Source organism: Odocoileus virginianus, unplaced genomic scaffold (assembly GCF_023699985.2).
Source record: "Odocoileus virginianus isolate 20LAN1187 ecotype Illinois unplaced genomic scaffold, Ovbor_1.2 Unplaced_Contig_3, whole genome shotgun sequence".
Lineage (NCBI taxonomy): Eukaryota > Metazoa > Chordata > Mammalia > Artiodactyla > Cervidae > Odocoileus > Odocoileus virginianus.
Window position 1 is genome coordinate 1,500,397 of NW_027224320.1, and position 17,788 is coordinate 1,518,184.

A 17,788-nucleotide genomic window follows, 5' to 3' on the forward strand; every position below is an offset into this window, starting at 1 on the left:
AAGGAAAGGAAATTGGGGATAGGTATCTGAACAAAATGAGGATATCAAGAAAAAGTAATTCTAGACAAGGAAACAGTTTTGAAACAGAAAAGTACAGTAGCTGAAAGGGGAAGCTTACAGAAGGGTTTAAGAGCTGCGTGAGCAGGCAGAAGAGTGAGACAGCTGAAGTGATTCCATGTGAGGAGCAGGAACGCCTGAAGAGAGCCTGCGTGTACGTGGATGAAGCTCTCCTGGTCCAGCTTGGCCTGATGAGGGCAACCGGAGGGAGCCGTGACCCCGCTCAGGCCCAAGGCTCACAGGACAGAGGAGATGGTGTCGTCAGAGCAAAACAAAAGAAACCACAGACAGAAGCAGACCCACAGATGTGTGGTTGCCGGAGGGGAAGGGGGCTGTGGGCGTTGGGAGAGCAGACACAGAGTGTTGTCCAGAGTGGGTAAATGACAGGCCTCTGCACCGCGCGGAAAACTGCATTCAGTATCCTGCGGTGGCCGCAGTGGAGAAGAGTGTCAGAAGGTGCGGCAGAGGCGAGCAACGTGGTGAGTCAGCTGCACTTCAGTCAAAAGAGTAAAGTGGAGCTTCCCTGGTGGCTCAGTGGTGAAGAATCTGCCTGCTAGTGAGGAGACTTGGGTTTGATCCCCCATCCGGGAAAATCCCACATGCCACAGGGCAGCTCGACCCATGTGCCAAAATAAATAACTAATGTTTAAAGCCCCCACACCCTCATGCGTGGCCTTCATGGGAAAGTGCCTGGAGGCGGAGGAGCTCTGCGCCTTCCCCTCATGACCCTGGCACTCAGCACGCCCAGCGCCACCTGGTGAGGCTGCATGGGCCGGTGACCTTGAGGAGCTTGGAAGAGCCCACAGGGGCCTCTTGTCAGCAGGGAGGCCTCAGCGAGGCCCGGTACCGGGGTCACCTGCTGACTCTGCTTACTGTGAGTGACTGCTGACAGTGCTCCCTACCTACCTCGTTCTAACACACTTGCTTTACGGCACTTAGCAAGTAGTGCGTTTTTACAGATTGTGGATTTGTGGCAATCCTGTATCAGGCGAGTCTGTCAGTACCATTTTCTTCCCACAGCAGTTGCTCAGGTCAGGTCTCTTAACATTTTGGTAATTCTCAAAATAATTTCAAACTTTATTACTGTATTTGTTATGGTGATCTGTGATCAGTGATCTTTGATGTTACTGTTGCAGAAAGATTACAACTCCCTGAAGGGTCAGGGGATGCCTGGTAATTTTAGTAGTAAGTATTCTGAAATAAAGGCACGTACATTTTCTCAGACACAGCACTGTTGCCCATTTAATAGATGCCAGTGTAGTGAACGCACCTCACATGCACCAGAGAGCCCATGTGACTCAATTCAATGTGGCCTCACTGCTCTGCGGCGGTCAGGACCAAATCCGCAGGGTCTGAGATACACTCCTTGTGCTAACTAACAGTTCTGATGTTACTAACAAAATGAAAAGTATTTCGACAAAAACAATGAGCTGAAAATCAAAGATTATTGGTAAATTTCTCATCAGAAACCTTGGAGGCTGTGTTGCTGTGTTCAAAATATAGAGGGGGGAAAACTGTCAACCAAGAAATCTGTAACTGGCAAAACTGTCCTTCGAAACTGAGAGCGACATTGAGAGCTTTCCAGGGAAGCCAGAGCTGAGCGAGCCTGCGGCGAGGGGCTCCCCTCACGCTGGAGGCTGCGGGGCGGCGACCCGAGCCCCGTGAAGAAGTGAGCGTCTGCTGGGAGGAGACACACAGGCCTGCCTGCGGCGAGGGGCTCCCCTCAGGCTGGAGGCTGCGGGGCGGCGACCCGAGCCCCGTGAAGAAGTGAGCGTCTGCTGGGAGGAGACACACAGGCCTGCCTGCGGCGAGGGGCTCCCCTCAGGCTGGAGGCTGCGGGGCGGCGACCCGAGCCCCGTGAAGAAGTGAGCGTCTGCTGGGAGGAGACACACAGGCCTGCCTGCGGCGAGGGGCTCCCCTCAGGCTGGAGGCTGCGGGGCGGCGACCCGAGCCCCGTGAAGAAGTAAAGATTTGGTGGAAGGAGACACACAGACGATTAGAAAAGCTGGTGCTGTTGCAACTCACCTTTTTGTTTCCACTCGATTTCAGGGACTAACATACTTAAAAAACTGAGTTGTTCATCTTTTGGGAGGACGCAATACATAAAGATGTGATTTTGTGACATCTGTGAATGAGAGGGCATGGGGTCTGAGTTGCATGGGAACAGTTTGGTATGTTACTGAAGTTAAGCTGGTATAAATTGGCCTGTTAAACTGCTGCAGCTTTAGGATGTTAAATGTAGTTCCATGACCACAAGGAAAAAGCTAGCTATGGGATATACTCAAAAGGAAATGAGAAGGGAATTGAAAATGTTTTGCTATAAAGAATCAATTAATAACAAAAGAAGATGGCCATGCAGGGAATGGGGGACACAGAAGCAATAAGGCATATGAAAAACAAGCAGGAAAAGGACTGGGACTGTGAACGCGTTAAACTTGTCAGTCAAAACACAGATTGGCAGTTTAGACAGAGAAACACGAACCATTTACTTGCTCTCCACAGCAGACTTACTTTGGAGCCAAAGACAGAAAAATGTTCAGTGTGAAAGGATGTGGAAAGGACTCATGCAAATAGTAACCAAAAGAGAGGGCGACTGTACTCATCTGAGGTGGAGTACACTTTAAGTCAAAAAGAAAAGCTTACAAGACAGAGCATATTAGTGGGAGATTCGGTACAGCAAGAAGGTTAGGCAGTGATAAACAGGCACACACCACTCCACAGCCATCAAAATACGTGAGGCAGAAATGAACAGAGCTGAAGGTGGAGAAGCTTGACAGTAACGCTGACGATGGATGAACCCAGACAGCAGGTACGGGAGAGTGGAGGACGTGAGTGACACAGTAAACGGACCGCATCCCCCAGGCACGGGTCTCTACCCCCCGCCACCAGAACACACATTCTTCTCGACGGACACGGTCGTTCTCCGTGTTAGAATACATGTTGAACCATAGGAAGTCTCAGAAGGTTTGAAAAAGTAGGTTATCATACAAAGTACCTTTCTTTCTTCTTGTGATGTCGACCATTTTTGAAGTCTTTATTGAATTTGTTCCAGTTATTGTTTCTGTTTTCTGGTTTGAGTTTTTGGCCTTGAGGCATGTGGGGTCTGCGCTCCCCAGCCGGGGTGGAACCTGCACCCCCTGCGCTGGAAAGCAAGGTCTTAACCGCTGGACCGCCAGGGGAGTCCCCAGACTACCTCCCGGACCACAGTGAGGTAAAGTTAGAAGTCAGTAACGAGAGGAAGACTAGAAAACCCACAGACACCATAGATGGTAAACAGCACATTCTTACAGAAGGAATGGGCCAAAGAAGAAGTCACAAGAGAAATCTTACAACGTCTAGGGATGGAGAACTCACTGGCAGCAGTTAGGACGCAGCACTTTCGGTGCTGGAGGCCTAGGCTCAGTCCCTGGTCTGGGAACAGTGGCCCTGCAGACAGCCCAGGAGGACATAGAGGACCCCGCGAAGCACTGAGGGGGTGCCATCGCCACCAGTGCCAGCATCGAAACAGATCGGCAATCACCAGCCTAACTTCACTTCCCAAGGGTCTAGAAAAAGGACAGCACTTTAAACCCAGAGCTTAAAAGGGAAGGAAATAATCCAGGTTAGAGCAGAAAACCCTTCAGATTAACTGCGAATTTTTTAAAGGCTCAGATCACTAAAATCAGAAAAGAAAGTGGAGATATAACTACCCGTTTTTATGAATAAAAAGGATTCTAAGAGAGTTCTAGGAACACTTGTACGAGAATGAATTGCATAGCCTGGATGAAACAGATCCCTAGAAATACACAAACTGCCGAACTAAACAGAAAAAAGGAATCGTACTGTTGTCAAGCTAGGAGGTGGAATCAGTTACCAAAAGCTTCCTAACAGAGGAATCTTCCTGGATCTAATGGCTTCACTGGAGAATTCTAACAGTTAAAGAACTAAGACCAGCTCTCAAATTCTTCCCAGATACTGAAGAGGGGAGAACGTTGCTGCTTTTTCTTTTTTTATTTTGTGTTGAGACATGGCCTGTTAGCAAAGTTGAGATGGTTTCAGGTGAACAGTGAAGGGACTCAGCCATACATGTACATGTATCCATTCTCCCCCAAATCCCCCCCCCCCCCCCAGGCTGCCGCATCACATTGAGCAGAGTGCCCTGTGCTGTATGCTGGGGCCTTGTTGGTGATCTGTTGTAAATAACCCTGCGTACCTTTCCGTCCCAAACTGTAACTTCGAGGGGAAAACATCTCTTAGCTCATTCTGTGAGGCCAGTATTGAAAGTGAAGTGTTAGTGACGCAGTGTGTCCAGCCCCTTGTGACCCCATGGACTGCTGCGCCTCAGACTCCCCGTTGACCGGGTTTCCCAGGCAAGGGTGCTGGCGTGGGCAGCCATTGCCTTCTCCAGGGGATTCTTCAGCATCGGAGCCACCGGGGAGGCCAGCATTGCTCTCCTACTAAGGTCAGCAAACACTGCAGGAAAAGGAAACTGTCAGTCAGTATGTCTTAGAGCAATGGTGCAAACGTCCTTAACAAAATACCTGTAAAATTTAATTCGGCAGTCTGTTAAAAGGGTTTATGTGCCATGACCAAGTGGGATTTATTCCTTGCTTGGATTTATTCCTTGGAATGCTAGGTTGGTTCCACAACCAAAGAGCGATCGTTAACACACCACGTTAACGTAATGAAAGGGGAAAACCATCATCTCAGCTGATGCAGAAGACAGCACCCTTTCAGGATGAAAGCAGTGGAAATATTGGGAATAGGAGGAAATTATTTCAACATAGTAAAAGTCATATATGGCAAACCCACAGTGAACATCATGTACAGTGGTGAAGGACAAACTTTGTCTTCTAAGATCAGGAACACGGCACGGATGCCCACTTTACCACTTCTCTACAAAACCCTACTGGAAGTTCCAGCCAGAGCAATTCAGCAAGAAAAAGAAAAGACATCCAAACTGGACAGGAAAGAGTTACATGATCTTATTTGTGGAGTACCTTACAGAGTTCATACCCTGAAATTAAAAAGCTAAAACCTCTTAGAGCTAATGAGCTAATTTACAAATTTCAAGATACCATCTGAAAAAGAAATTAAGGAAACAGTTCCATGTACAACAGCATCAAAGGAAATAAAATACTTTGGAATAAATTTTAACTTGGTAAATGAAAAAGACTTCTAAATGAAAGACTATAAATGTTGCTGAGAGAAGTTAAAGATGTAAGTAAGTGGAAAGACATCTCATTTATGGATTAGGAAAGTTAACATTGTTGGGAAACCATCTACAGATTCAGTGCAATACTTGTCAAAATTCCCAGTGACTTTTTTTTTTTTTTTGCAGAAATAGAAAAACCTGTCCTGAAAGCCATGGGACAAATAGTCAAAATAATTTTGAAAGCTCAAAAGTTGGAGGTCTCCCACGTCCAGATTTTGAAACTGCAAAACTCTGTGGTAATTAGAACAGTGTGATACTGAAATAGGACACACGTGTAAACCAGCAGAACAGACTAGAAAGCCCAGACACTAATCTTCACTTTCAAGGTGAATTGACCTTTGGCAAAGATGCCAAGTGCGTTCTGTGGTGAAAACATTGCCTTCTGTGGCTGATGATGGTGCCGGGAGAATGTCTGCCTGCAGAAGGATGGATTTGGACTTGTCACACACAAAATTAAATCAGAGACCCGAAGCTTCTTTTTATTGAAGAATAGTTGATTTACCATGTTGCTTTGACTTCTCCTGTAGAGCATGTGGCTCAGCTGTACGTCATATTCTTTTTCGTATTCTTTTCCATTGTGGTTTATCGTAGGATGCTGAGTGTGTGGTTCCCTGCGCTGTACCGTTGGACCTCGCTGCTGTCCGTCCTGCGTGTAACAGCTTGCCCCACTCATTCTGGCCTCCCAGTCCAGCCCCTCCGCGCCTCCCTTCCTCTTGGCAGCCGCGGAGAAACCGCTGCTGGCTCTGTCGTGAGTCTCCTCCATAAACAGGCCTCTCTGTGGTGGCTCAGGTCTCACGTGTAGGGGTCCGGGGGGTGTCCCCCCGGCATGTCTCACTTGCCGTGTAACCTCTGGTTGCACCCCTGTTGCCGCGCACGGTGTCGCTCTTCTGCACGCCTGTGTCACGCGCTGGTGTCTGTGTGTGCCGCAGCCGCCCCGTCCATTCATCCGCCACTGGGCACCTGAGTTGTTCCCAGGCCCTGACTGTTGTGAGTGGTGCTGCTCTGAACCTTGGGCTGCATAAGAGTGTAGGAGGGCTTCCCCTTTTCTCCACACCCTCTCCAGCATTTATTATTTGTAGACTTTTTAATGATGGCCATTCTGACCAGTGTGAGGTGGTACCTCATTGTAGTTTTGATTTGCATTTCTTTAATAATTAACGATATTGAGCATATTTTCATGTGTCTGTTGGCTACCTGTATTTCTTTGGAGAAATGTCTATTTAGGTCTCCCCCCCCCCCCTTTTTAAGTTTATTTGGCTGTGTCAGATCCTGTTTGTGGCATGGGGACTGTTCATTTTGTCACGCCGGGCCTTTTCATTGCCAAGCGCGCTCTGGTTACGTTTGTGGACTTCGCGGCTCTGTGGCTATTCGTTGTGTTTTGCTGTTGTTATTGAGTTGTGCGAGCTGTTTGTATATTTTGGAAGTTAGACCCTTGTCAGTCATATCATTTGCAAATATTTTCTCCCATTCTGTAGATTTTTCCCTTTGTTTTGTGGTTTCCTTTTCTGTGCAAAAGCTTGTAAGTTTGATTAAATCCCATTTGTTTATTTTTGCTTTTATTTCTATTGCTGTGGGAGACTGACCTAAGTTAAGAAAGCATTGGAATGACTTCCGTCAGAGAATGTTCTGTCTGCATTCACTCCTAGGAGTTTTATGGCGTTGTGTCTTATATTTCAGTCTCAAAGATCTCAGTCTTAAGAGGTAAAAGTAAAGAAGTGAGGGACTTCCTTGGTGGTCCAGTGCTTGTAAGAGTCCACACTTCCACTGCGGGAAATGAGGATTTGATCCCTGGTCAGGGAACCAAGATCCCACATGCTGCTCAGGGCTGCAAAAAAAAAAAGACAGCTGTGAAACTCTCAGCAGTAAACAGGCTGAGATTCCTGGTGTTGGATTCGGCGCTGATGCAGTGGCTGTGATAGCACGGGCGCCTGCAGCAACAGGAGAAATAGATGAATTTGGCTTAATCAGAATTAAAGCTTTTGTGTTTCCAAGCACAGTGTTAGGGGAGTAAAAAGACAACCTACAGAATGCGGAAGGTACTTACAAATTGTACATCTGATAAGGCTTATAAATTGTACATCGTATTTAAAGTTTGAACAACTCAACAGCAAACAAGCAACTTGATTATAGATGGTTCAGAATCAGAGTAGACATTTCTCCAAAAAAGATGTGGAAATGGCTGATCCACACAAAAAATAAACACAGAGCACCACTAGTTATTAGGGAAATTCAGAACGGTGATAAATGCTTCACTTGGATTATGGTGGCTCTTTTCTCCCCCACCTGAAGTTTTCTTGCTTGCTTGCTTGCTGTGCTGGGTCTTCGTTGCTGCTCAGGCTGCCTCTGGCTGTGTCGAGCAGGGGCTCTCTAGTCGCCACGTGCGGGCTTCCTTCAGTGGCCCCTCGTCGCGGGGCGCGGGCTCTGGGCTCTGAGCTGCAGGGGCGGCCTGCCCGCTCTAAAGCACAGGCTCAGGAGTTGTGGAGCCATGGGCGTGCTTGCTCCAGAGCACGTGGGATCTCCCTGGACCAGGGGTCAGACCTGTGTCTCTTGCATTGGCAGGTGGATTTTTTACCACTGAGTCACCACGGAAGTCTGGCTCTTTATTTTTAAAATAAATACGTGTTGCTGAGAATTAGGGAAATTGGGAGCCTTACATATTGCCGGTAGGAATGTAGAATGCTGGAGTTGTGGAGAGCACTGCACAGATTACAGAAAATTCCTGTGTGTCCTGGCACTTAGGTGCGTCTACCCACCAGATTTGAAATCAGGATCTCCAGCAGATAGTCGTACACCGTGGTTTATGGCAGAATTATTCACAGCAGTCATCGGGTGGAAAGACTGCGTGTCGGTGAACAGATAAGCGAAGCACAGTATCTGGATACGGGTGTGTTACTCACCATGTGAAGGAGTGGAGTTCCAGCGTGGGCCGCGACCTGGACAGTCCTTGAAAGCAGGCCGAGTGAGAGAATCCAGGCAGGAAAGGACCCGGTGCCCGAGAGCTGTTTGCAGAAGGCCAGTGCTGAGAGAGAAGTCGGGCCGGGGCAGGCGTGGAGGGCCGCTGCATGCGTGACCGCGCGGGGTCTCTGCTCGCCCAGACGGGAAGGCCCTGGGAGCAGTCACAGTGGCTGCTCACGGGTGAGGCTCTTGCAGGTGCTCACACTGAGGCGCGAGTCTTCGCCCCAGATGCGGGCTTCCTCCCAAGAGCCCGACGGCGTCTCAGCTCGAGATGTGGCATCATGGGCACCTCCCGGGTGGTCACTGCGCCGGCCGGGAAGCTGCGCGCTCTGCTCTGGGGCGGCTGTCCCGCTGAGGAGGAGGACCGTGGTCTGCACGCGGCGTGCGCCTCACAGGGCTGCGTGCACCTGACCTGGCAACGGGACGGTCAGCTCTTCTCTCCTTGTTAGTGGGCTGCTGGCGTGTGTCCACCCTGAGTGAGTGTTCAGCAGTGATTTTCCTGAATGCTACTGAAGCAAGCTGGCCGTCAGTGATCTTGGGAGGCAGGTGGATCTGTGTGTTGCCACATCTTGCATGCACTGCCTTTGAATCCCTGTAAAGCTGCACTTGAGTAATAACCTTCGGATAGTAACCTTTGTAGTGGAGGCAGGGTGTTTGGACGCTTGGGACTTCCTCATCAGCCAGAGGAGCTGAGCCCTCGCTGAGCCCTGCAGTCTGCGGGGCTCTCACACCTGCCTGGTGTGCTGGTGAATGCTGTGTGTCCGCCGGGCCGGCAGGGGCCCCCAGGGGTTGGCCTAAAGCATGCTCCCAGGGTGTCCGTGCTGTGTTTCTGGGCGAGGGGCGCAGCTGGGCGTGTGGGCTGAGCAGGGCACACTGCTCTCGCCCAGGCCTGGGGGCCTTGCCGAGGGCGAGGGTTCTCCCAGCTCCCCACTCAGCCAGGATCTAACACCATGTTGCCTGGTTTCCAAGCCTTCAGATTGCCGATCGGGGGGCATCTCAGCCTCTGTAATCTTGTGAGAACTTCCTCACCAGTCTAAATGCTACATCTCATGTGCGTATTCCATGATCTTATACATCGTTACAGAAACGTGAATCTCATGTATGTGAAGTTTATTTTTAACAGCACATTTGAAATCTCACTTTAATGGTAAAACATAGGCTTTTATATGATGGCCAACAGAAGCATTAGATTCTGTCCCTTCATCCTTGGATCCATGGTTCTGTTTCTCTGGAGAATCCTAACTGGTCCGTACTCAACTGAATGCAGAGTTCCAGACAATAGCAAGGAGAGCCTTCTTCAGTGAACAGTGCAAAGAAGTAGAGGAAAACAGCAGAGCAGGAAAGACTAGATACTTCTTCAAGAAGACTGGAGCTATCACGGGAACTTTCCATGGGAGAACAGCACAATAGAGGACAGAAATGGTGTGGACCTAACAGAAGCAGAAGAGATGAAGAAGAGGTGGCAGGAATACACAGCAGTAACTCTACGGGGTAACTGCAGTGGTGTGGTCACTCACCTAGAGCCAGACACCTGGAGTGTGAAGTGAAGTGGGCCTTAGCATCACTACCAACAACACTAGTGGAGGTGATGGAATTCCAGCTGAACTCTTTAAAATCCTCAAAGATGATGCTGTTGAAGTGTTCCACTCAATATAGAAGTGTTGCACATTTGGAAAACTCAGCAGTGGCCTTAGAACTGGAAAATGTCAGTTTTCATTTCAGTCCCAAAGAAAGTGCCGAAGAATGTTCAAACTATTGCACAATTGCACTCATTTCACATGCTAGCAAGGTAATGCTCAAAATCCTTCAAGCTAGGTTTCAGCAGGAGGTGAGCCAGGAACTTAAGCTGGGTTTAGAAAAGGCAGAGGAACCAGAGATCAAGTTGTGAAAATCCGTTGGATCATAGAGAAAGCCTACGGTAAAGCCTTTGACTGTGCCGATCACAACAAATTGTGGAAAATTCTTCAAGAGATGGAATACCAGACCACCTTACCTGTCTCCTGAGACTCCTGTATGTGGGTCAAGAAGCAACTGTTAGAACCGGACATGGAACAACGTCTGGTTCCAAATTGAAAAAGAACAACCACAATTAGTACTTTAATAGACTTACTCTTCAGAGACAGGCATCAGAGTAGCCTTGTTTGGAGTGGATATTGGGGGTCTTTTTGTTGTTTGTTTTTGATCATGTGGCTTGTGGGAGATCTTAGTTCCCTGACCAGGGATTGAACCTGTGCCCCCTGCAGTGGAAGCTTGGAGTCTTAACCACTGGACCATCAGGGAAGTCCCTAGGTGATGGGTATTGCTAAAAGACAATTTTCAAGAAAAGATATTATCATGACTGTCACTTACGAAATGAACAAAGAGCAGATATACATGGAGGTCAACAGTGTTGTAAGGAACCTGCAGCTGGTCAGTTTCCGCGCCAGAAGCTTGTCCTGATAGAATCCATTTGTGTGTCTAAGAATCACTTGTTCTGCCATCATGTCTACACGTTCAACTGGTCAGGGACAGTGAAGGCCTGGAGTGAGGGCCCCAGGGTGCTCTGGACTCTGGACTCCGAGTCGTGCACCGTTCCCCGCAGGAGGCATCCCACGCCCTTTTACCTGTAAGTCTCCGTACAGAATATGAGTTCATAATGCTAAATCAGGCTACTTTTCCATTTAATACTGAAATTTTTGAACACTTGTTTAAAAATGTTTTGGTGAGGAGGCTTTGTGAATTAAAGCCCCACTGGTTACATATTTGGTTTAATGTAGTTTGATGACTTGATATGAAATGTGATCTTTGCTCCAGGGGTCTGTTCTGAGGACGGTGGCCCTGGGACAAAGCGTGGGGCTCCTGGTGCTCCTGTATTGCTGGCGTCTGACTTGGAAGCAGGCAGTGCTCGAGGTTCGGAGACTGGGACCGCAAACGTTGGGCGAGAGCTGCCGCTCTAACTTGTTTTTCCCTGGGGGTAGCGCCCCACTTCATGCCAAAGCAGTAAACGCTGTGTACCACAGGTGTGTGGTCCTGTGATCTTGTTCCCTGAAGCAGTGGTGGGATCGGTGGCCTGATAGTAGGCGCGGGGGACTGAGGTTCACGGTGTGGGAGAGACAAGCCAGTGCTGAGCTGGAGCATCTTCAGAACGGAAGGGCCCTTGGATGCCCGTCCAGGGGCCCCGCGGCCACCGAGAGCCTGCACTGAGGAGGGGGCGCCTCCGGCAGGGCGAGCCCTGTCGGGGCCTGTGGGCTGGAGGACAGCAGGCGCGCTGGGAGGAGGCGGAGCCCCGACGGGGCTGGGCCTTGGTCGGGGAGGACGCTGCCGGCCGAGGGAAGCTCTCCGCTGGCTCGCCGCCCCTCTGTGGGTGCTGCTGGGGTCGGTCTTTCCCGGTTCCCACCCTTCCTTTTCGCCGATGAAACGTGCCCTGCCTCTCTGACTGCTGTCCTGGTGGTGGTGGTGTACCGCGTGACCTGGGCCTCCCTGTCTGAACTCCGGGTCATAGATCCATGGCTGGTGGCATTAACTTGTCAGCATCTAACCTGACCACACGTGTGATATGCTGCATTCTGTGCTCTGTGTGATGTGGAGCCTTAAAAATTGCCAAGTGTGGAGACAGACTGTCACTTAGCTGACTGGATTTTTTTTTTTTAATTTCGGCGTCTTGACTCGGAAGTGGTTAGGAAGGAGTTGTTCAGAAGTCATTCTAGCCTTGTGGCACATCTCAGTCACCATGGTTCCTGCAAGAGTCCTTGAGAAAAAAGTCCATGTGACCGCCTTGCACAGACATGTGCAGGCAGAGGATCTGCTGGGACGCTCAGCACTGTCAGGAGCGGATGTCCACGCCTGGTCCCGGGAGGTTCTGAGAGCTGGGTGATGTTTCCTAGTCTGACCTTCTGCAGGCCGCCTGCTCCGGATCAGTGCGGTCTGTCTGGTCCTTCATGCTCCAGGTGTCGTCCACAGTGCTGTGGCTTTCAGACAGGCCTCGGGGTACAGAGGGCCTGGGGGACTGTGTGGACGCTCCTGGTCAGCTAGGACCAGTGGCTCTAAGTACTTTGAAGTGGTTAGGATGCAGCCAGTATACTCCTGAGGTATTCTGATGAAAAGCCCACGTGTGCACTGGTGCCTGAAGTTGCTGTTTGAAGAGCTAGTATTTACTGTGATTTCAAGAGGGAAAGAAGATGGGCTGGGTGGTAAGGAACGGCCATCCACTGAGGTGGGAGCCGTCTGAGGACCACCGACAGTGCTGGTAGGACCCTCCAGGGCTGCTGAGAGCGGCACAGCACAGACACCGCAGAACTCTGCAGGTGCGGGGATGCAAGTCTCTGTGCACACGGCTGGCGGGGTGGGCGCGGCCTGCGGCGGGTGCAGCTGGGCAGCTGGACGTGCTTTCATTGAAGTGGCTGCTGGCTGCTGTAGGGGACTGCCCAGTTTAGACCAGCCATCTCCCACCACTGTCATGATCACATCTTCCTTCTGCCCCTCAGGCCTTTGCAGATCCAACCCCCCCCCCCCCACTGTCTCCCCTGCCCCAGTGATTTTTTTTTTTTGCCCCAGTGAAATTTCAATACCATGGATGTACTCTGTCGTTATGCTTGGCTTCGGGAGGGCCACAGAGCATGGCTAGTAACGCCCGCACGGGGAATGCGTGGCCTGGACCAGCGGAGGGTTGGCACGGTCGTGAAGCTTGGCCCAGCGGCGTATACTTCGGGATGTTTGGGATGACTGCTGAGGCTGCTGGCGCCCCTGTGCAGTCAAGGACTTCCATGCTGAGGGAGCTCTCAGACGTTTGTGAGATTCTCCGCGTTCTTACGGCATCACCATGTTTCACTGACGGATGATGCGCGTACAACGAGGCAGGTGTTGTGAGAGGCACAGTGAGTCTGATCCAGGCAGAGGGTGGCAGCCGGGACGCTGAGGATCCAGAGGCAGGCTGCGTGGGCAGGAGTTGAGGGAAGGTGTTGAGACCGGTGCTGGCGGGTGTGGGTGTGTCTCATCCTGCTGCAGGCTGAGAACAGTTCCCTGCGCGGGAGGTAGTTCGTGGTCTCTGGGTGTGCATGCGGGAGCCCGGCGGGGTGTGGGTGCCCCAGGTGTCTCTCCCAGCACAGGGTGGCGTAAAGTGACCCCTGAGGGCCCATTATGGTGTTGGGTGCTTGGACTCATTCTGCACGTGGCCTCCCCGTGTATGGAGTCACACCAAAGCCCTTGTCCAGTGAAGAGGTGTGAAATAGCCAGCTGCATCTGGCCACTGGAGCTCCCAGTTGACCACCCAAAAGCTACAAAACAGAACTCTTTGTTCAGCTTACAAGCAGTCATGGTGGCCTTCTTGTTTATATGACTGTACCAGGTGTTTCCTGACCAGAACCTGGACCCCCTGCATTGAAAGCATGAAGTCTTAACCACTGGATACCAGGGAATAGGTCAACCCCAACGTCCAACCCAGTAACTGACACTTTACTGGACCCTCAGCAGGTGTCTGAGCCAAAGTGGGTGTGCTTACTCCCCTAGGTCGCAGCTAGCGACCAGTGTTCCTGAAAGGGACAGGGACTCATGAGTGCGCGTGGTTAAGTGTGAGGCATGGAGGGAGGGTGTCAGGACATAGGCCTTAGTCTGAGGTCGTCTGATCAGCTGGGTTAGGATCTCGAGAGCGGGGAGCCATGCTTCTCGGGCGCACGGGCCTGAACTGTTAGCGCCGAACAGTAGACACGGAGGTGAGAACCCGAGTGGGCGGTCACTGCGCGCCCACTCTCCAGCTCTGCTTTATCTCCTCTGGCGCGGGCACGCGTCTTCCTCCAGTGACTGCTCCGCCGCAGCGTTTGCTGGTTGACGCAGTCCCAGTGGGCGCAGTGTGACGGACTGCGGGATGCACGTAAACGAAGCTGTGAGTTGTCTTAGATGTTTAACTAGGACCTCAGACACACGTGTGTGAGTTACCATGCGAGTGTCACAGAGGTCAGCGAGTTCGTGTGAGAGGCTGGGGTGGTGAGATTTGGAAGGTGAAGTAACAATACTAGGAATACTGGTTGACTAGGTACGTTTTTCACAGTTAGAAAAGCCCTCATAGGGACTTACCCAGTGGTCCAGTGGCTAAGAATCCGCCTTTCAGGGCAGGGGGTGCAGGTTCAATTTCTGGTCGGGCAACTGAGATGCCACGTGGTGCAACAACTGAACCTACTCCACTGCTAGAAGAGTCTGTGCGCTGCAGCTCGAGGCCCCGCCCCACACCCGAGAGGCCGCGTCCCACACTACAGAGGCCCCGCCCCACACTACAGAGGCCCCGCCCCACACTACAGAGGCCGCGCCCCACGACGATAGCTCCCCCATGATGTAAGTTGATGCTGTTGCAGCTCCAGAGAATGTACCCTGGTGAGAATGCCAGCCAGGCCTTTCCTGCTGAGTGGTGGGCAGGGACTTAGGAGTCTTCCTCGCAGAGAGTGCTGGCCTTGTGCTTGTGTGGGGACCCTGGCATGTCGCTGCGGGCCAAGCCTAGGAGGAGGTGCTCGGGGCCGCCCCGGACCTGCACTCTCAGGTCCGTCGCTGGGACTGTCCCCCGTCCTCCTGTGCGCAGGGCACCTGGGGGGCAGTGTGGAGTGGCAGGAACACCCTGGAAGGAGCACCGGGGGAGACGGGGCGTGTTGGGGGCAGTGTTGGCGGTCAGCGGGTCGTCCTGCCTGGGACATCCTGGCGCCCTTCCCCTCCTTCCAGTCCAGGCTCAGTCGTCTCCTGGAGTCGAGCGCGTCTCACTCCCCAGCTGAGGTCGCTGCCCTGGTGGCGCCCGCTCGGCTCGGCCGTGTGCTGCTTGCTCCCTGGCGTGTCTCCTGCGTCTTCTCGGGCGCTCCCAGTGTCCTCTTGAAGCCTTCTGGTAGCTCTTTCCTGCTAAGTTTCCCCTGGTGGTGCTGGCTGTAAACGGGACATCAGGCCAGCAGGCTGTTAGCTGACACCATCACAGCGGAAGGCTTGCTTGGAGCACACAGGCTGCATGATGAGTGGACCCCAAGATTCAAGTTGCATAAACCTCGGGGACTCGGCGTGGGGTGCGCCCCCGCGTGGCCAGCACGGGGGCAGCGCCCTGGTTGCAGGGCTGCCCTCCGGTTGGCGGCAGAGGTGGAGGTGGCCCGGCTTCCTGCCCCTCCCCTTCCCGGCCCTTTGTCCTAGGGCCCCCGCCCACCTTCGCCGGCAGTCCTCCCTGGCCTTGCCCAGCCCAGAGTCTGGGCTGGGTCACGGTGTTTTCCTGATGGTTCTGCCTGCTTGCGGCTTCTTTATTGGCTCTGCTTTTATGGCCAGTTGGCTGTTCAGCTTCAGAGATGAGGAGAGCGGTGACTCCAGGTGTGTGTGGGGGCGTCTAGCTTTCGATTTCCCACCGGAGAAACAGTGTCCCTGGGGAAGGAATCCCTGCAGCACGTGGGACAGTGATGCGCACTGATCATGCTGGGTGTGAGGACAGAAGGAGGGCATGTGTCGTGAGTATCCCTTCTTCTAGAAAGACTCTGGGAGAGATTCCTGGGCTGCTGGGTGTTCTCTCAGGGCCTGTTATCAGGCCCCGGGTTGTAGGGTTTTCCAGAGCGGTCTGTGTCTCCAGCAGTCCGTGGAGATGGTGCTGGTCGAGGGTAACGAGGCAGGTGCTGCCAGAGAGGGCTCCGGAGGCTCCGCTCCTCGCGGCAGACCTGTGTTACAGGCGCTTGGTTTTGTTTCTTCCTCCGCTCTTGTCGAGAAACAAGTGTCCCGCTCTTCGATCCCAGAGAACATTATGTACAAAAACGTAGCTCTTAGTGGTTGCCAGTGTGAAGCCAGTGGCGTCCTCTGGGCCGGCCCTGGCCGCGACCCCCCCCCCCCCCCCCCGCCTGTTGACAGGCGCTGCGTGGGGGTGCGTGTCCTGGAGGTCAGGAATGCTCTTGCAAGCAGAACCAACTGGAAAAATCAACAGTGAACGTTTTCCTCCAAAATGGAAATAATTTTTTGAGTTTGAAGGTCGTTTGCCCCTGGAAAGATGACAGTAAGCGAATATGAAGAAAAGGAAGTCATTTGTGACCCCCCCTCCAGGAGAGACCTGTTGGTTTGTGTGTTGTTCTCCTTCGCACCTCTGCCCTGTTTGGGAAGACTGCAGGGCTGTTGACCCCGCTCTCTCCACTGAGTGGGGGTCAGCCTTGTACTGCTGAGTTCTGCAACCCTGAAATTCCAGCCCATCATGTTAATGCTGTATTTCTAGAACATACTTTCCAAGATGGTTAGGCCAGTTCCCTGTCACTACTCTTTTTTGAAAGGATTGGGAGGGACTTTTGTTCATTTTTTACTAAGAAAGATAGAATGACTTCATCACATTCCCCCAAAATCCTTGGAATAATTTAAATAGGGAAGAACTTTCACCTTTACATTAAGGCTTCCTGTAGGAGGAATCTCCTCATTCATTCTGAGTTTGTCTCAGTAAAACTTTCCTCACTTGGATCCTGTATCTGTTAACTGCTGCGACAGTGGCTGCAGTGAAATTCGGAAAATCCTTCAGGAAAGTGAATTAGCAAAAGTCATAAAAGTGCTTCTATACTTTTGACTCAATAATCCTAGTCTTAAACAGTTAATCCCATTCTTAATCTCAGTAATCCCATTCTTAAACATCTTGGGTTAAGATGGACAGAAACCTTTCCCCTGCGTGAGACTTGACCTTTCATTGACTTCCTGGAACCCTTTGGGAACCCTTTTGAAGGCACACGAGCGCCTCTGTTGTGGGACGCTTTGCTTATGGTCCCGTGTCTCCACTTGGCGATTGCATCTGATGGGTGGGGAGGGGCTGGGCGTACCCGATGGGCCCGCAGCCTTGGGCTCCGTGGGGCACAGTGGCTCTTGCGCTGGATGTGTCTCTCGTGGGGAGCCCCCAGAAATGAGGGTTCTCATCCAGGCCTGACACCCTTCCTCGTACCTAAGAGCCTGTTTTCCTTCTCCCAGAAGAGAGGTTGACCGGTGTGTCCGAGGTCACAGCGCTGGGGAGTGTGGGGCCAGGAGTTCCCTTCCTGAGTCATGGCCCTGTGGCAGGCAGTCAGCCTCAGCCTTCAGGAAGCCAGGCAGCTGAAGAAGAGCCAGAAGTGGCCTTCATCAGGCCCCGTCTGGAGCGTTCTTGTCTGCCCGGACTGGAGGGACACCAGGCTCTGTCGAGTGCACGCCCTCCCTGCTCGGTCCTGCGTAAGCCCCGAGGCCCCCTGAGGTCCCCGCTCTGCTGACGGTGGGAGGCGGACGCTGCCCCTGCTGGTTCCCAGTCATCTCCGCCCGGCCTGTCCAGTGTCTCCTGAGGAGGGCCAGGGCTCGGGGTCCCCGGAAGGTGTGGGGTCCTTTCTGAGGACACTTGTGCTCTGGAGGCGGTGGCAGCCCCCGGCCCTCTCGGGATCGGCGCCGAGGGGAGCTCATCGTGGTCCTCACGTGTGGCCCCGACACCAGTCCAGGGTCGGGACTGCTGCCCTCCTGACGCTGCTCTTCCCCTGAAAGTCTCTGAGGCATTCCTGAGGACCACGAGGCCCGTGCCCGTAAGGAAAGTGATCCGGGGTCAGGGTAAGGCAGGAGGTTGAGCACCAGTGGGGCGTCTTCCATGCTGTGTGGTCCAGGCTTCGGAAAACTTCCTGA

The 17,788-nt window shown here is 52.3% G+C and overlaps 1 protein-coding gene across 2 annotated transcripts in view; it reads left to right on the plus strand.

Moving 5' to 3' along the window:
- Window positions 1-17,788, plus strand: part of RAB7A (RAB7A, member RAS oncogene family) — a 45,909-nt gene that overhangs the window by 16,487 nt on the left and 11,634 nt on the right. The gene's annotated exons all lie outside the window — the stretch shown is intronic.